This window comes from Elephantulus edwardii, unplaced genomic scaffold (genome assembly GCF_000299155.1).
Source record: "Elephantulus edwardii isolate Elephantulus edwardi_28Jun2011 unplaced genomic scaffold, EleEdw1.0 scaffold00109, whole genome shotgun sequence".
In the NCBI taxonomy this organism is placed as follows: domain Eukaryota; kingdom Metazoa; phylum Chordata; class Mammalia; order Macroscelidea; family Macroscelididae; genus Elephantulus; species Elephantulus edwardii.
This window is the reverse complement of record NW_006399859.1, coordinates 8126597-8129494: the sequence shown is the minus strand read 5'-3', so window position 1 is coordinate 8129494 and position 2898 is coordinate 8126597. Positions and strand designations below refer to the sequence as shown.

At 41.4% G+C, this 2898-nt stretch overlaps 1 pseudogene; it reads left to right on the top strand.

The window, feature by feature from the left end:
- The first annotated feature begins 2114 nt into the window (after positions 1-2114).
- Positions 2115-2781, top strand: LOC102870162 (annotated as a pseudogene).
- The last annotated feature ends 117 nt before the right edge of the window (positions 2782-2898 follow it).

Here is a 2898-nt window from a genome sequence, read left to right as displayed (position 1 = left end):
GTGCTTGTTAGCCATCTGAATATCTTCTTTTGTGAAGTGTCTGTTTATATCCTGTGCCCATTTTTCTATTGGATTATTTATCTTGTGGTGTGATTCTGCTTGAATTTTTTATAGTTTCTTGTCTATATACTGCTGCAACTATTTTGACTTATCTTTTATTTCAACTGTGGATGATATTAATTATATTGTTTGACAATTCAGGAGAAACAGCAAAGGATTAATTAACAAAAATTAATACTTTAATATTCTCAATAAGCAGACATATATAAGCTTGACCCATATATCATCTTCTTTTACTGTTCAGATTCTTTGATCAGCAACTAGGAATATAAACTGGAATAAGCACCATGGAAAATCTTTTGGCATTATATTCTACTCCTTAGCATATATCCAAAAGAAACCATTGTGACACAAGGGCTGCTAACCAAAAGGTCAATAGTTGAAATCCACCAAATGCTCCCAGTCTGCTTTTAGAAAGATTTACAGCCTCAGAAACTCATTAGACAGGTCTGCTTTATGTTGTTCATAGGGTTTTCAAAGGACTGTTACTTTTAAAAGTGAAAGGCCAATCCTGTTTGCTAGTCTCTCTTAATCTGGGAGCTCTCCTGAAACATGTCCACAACGGGTAACTCTGACATTTGAAACACCTGTGGCATAGCTTTCAGTGTCACACAAACCCACAAGTTATCTTAGTACAGCAAACTGACAGACAAGTGCTGTACTGAAAACAGCAAACACTAAACAAACAAGCATATATGCACCAAAACTGTGAAATAAGCAGCAACATACAAATTACTCTCCCAACTCACCAAACTGACAGACAAGTATTGAGAATAATGGAAATTCCAGAACACTTAATTATGCTTATACAAAATCTATACCTCAACTAATAAGCTGTTGTAAGAAAAGAACATGGGAAAACTGCATGTTTTAAAATAAAAAAAGATGTATGTCAGGGCTATATGCTGTCTCCATAGTTATTCAATCTGTACGCTGAGTAAATCATTCAATAATGCTGAACTTCATCAAGAAGAATGTGGCATCAAGTTTGGAGGAAGACTCCTCAATAACCTGCATTACACAGATGACACAACATTGCTTGCTAAAAGACAGGAATACTTGAGGCATTTGCTGCAGAAGAGAAAGCATTACAGCCTTCAATATGGATTATATCTCAACATCACTAAAGCAAAAATCCTCCCCACTGAGCTAACAAGCAATATCATGATAGATGTAGAAAGGATTGAAACTGTAAATGATTAGACTTGCTTAGATGTACAATCAACATTGTTAGTACCAGCAGTCACAAGATCAAAAGATGTAGAGTATTGGGAAAGACTGTAGTCAGGGACTTTGACAAAGTCCTGTACAGCAATGATTTCAGTTTAAAGAATAAAGTACACCTTGTTCAAGCTATAGTCTTTCCAATCATCTGCTATGCATCTGAAAGCTGGACAATGACAAAGATGGTAGGTGAACAAAATCACTGCCTTTGAGTTGTGTTGTTAGAGAAGAATGCTGAATATCCCATAGGCTGCCAAAAGAACAAACACATGCCTTGGAGAAAGTACAACCAGATTGCTCCTTGGAGACATGAATGGCAAAGTTTGGTCTCACATGTTTTGGGCATGTTGTTAGGAGAGGTTAATCCTTGGAACGGGACATCATACTTGGAAAGATAGAGGGTCAATGAAAAAGAGAAAGATCCTCAATGAGATGGATTCATACAGTGTCTTTGGCAAATGGGCTGAAATATGTCCGGGGCAACAAGGATGGCACAGGATAGCTCAATTTTCAGACCTGTTGTTCATAGTGTCACTATGAGTCATACTCAACCCAATGGCACTTAACAACAAAAATTAACCATTTAAACTTGGGGAAAATAAATGTGTGCTCCATCAGAGAGACTGTGATTCCTTCTGAAAGCTTAGTGGGTTACAATGCTAAAATAACAAAAAGTACACAAACGGCAAATGCTGGTGAGGTTGTGGAGAAACTGGAACCCTTATTCACTGCTGTGGGAGTGTAAAATGGTGCCACCATTAAGGCAGTATGGTGCTTTCTCAAAAAGTTAGAAATAGGTGGATGCTGCCACCCCGGACGCAGGCAGGAGCATGGGTGCACAGGGCGCAAAGGGAGCACGGAGCCGGGGCACGCTGGCCTTCCGGCCTGCCTCAGAGGCGGAAGTGCCTGTTCGCCACAGCCGCAGCCCGGTCGTCGTCGAGTCCTCCTCGCCTCCCGCAGCACAGCCCGGTCCAGGCCAGGCTTCTGACAAATTAAACCAGACCACCAAGAAGCGCCCTCAGTGCACAACATCCAATGTGTTTGCCACGTGTTTGATCAGTCCCAGATTCAGGAGTTCAAAGAGGCCTTCAACGTGATTGACCAGAACAGAGATGGCTTCATCGACAAGGAAGACTTGCATGATATGCTGGCCTCATCCGTCGGAAGAACCCGACGGATGCATACCTGGAAGCCATGATGAATGAGGCTCCAGGGCCCATCAACTTCACCATGTTCCTCACGATGTTTGGGGAGAAGCTTAATGGGACAGATCCAGAAGATGTCATCAGCAATATCTTTGCCAGCTTTGATGAAGAAGAAATAGGCACTATTCAGGAAGACTGCCTGAGAGAGCTGCTGACCACCATGGGGTACCGCTTTACAGATGAAGAAGTGGACGAGCTCTACAGAGAAGCTCCGATGGACAAAAAGGGGAATTTCAATTACATGAAGTTAACACACATCCTGAAACATGGAGCAAAAGACAAGGATGACTGAACAAACTTTAGCTGAAACCCTCAAATTTCCTTGAGTTTATTCCCAAAACCCTCTCCCCCTCTCCCTCTTAGAACCTGTGCATGCAAGTAGCTTCACAGCTTTGCCTCTTATCCTCTA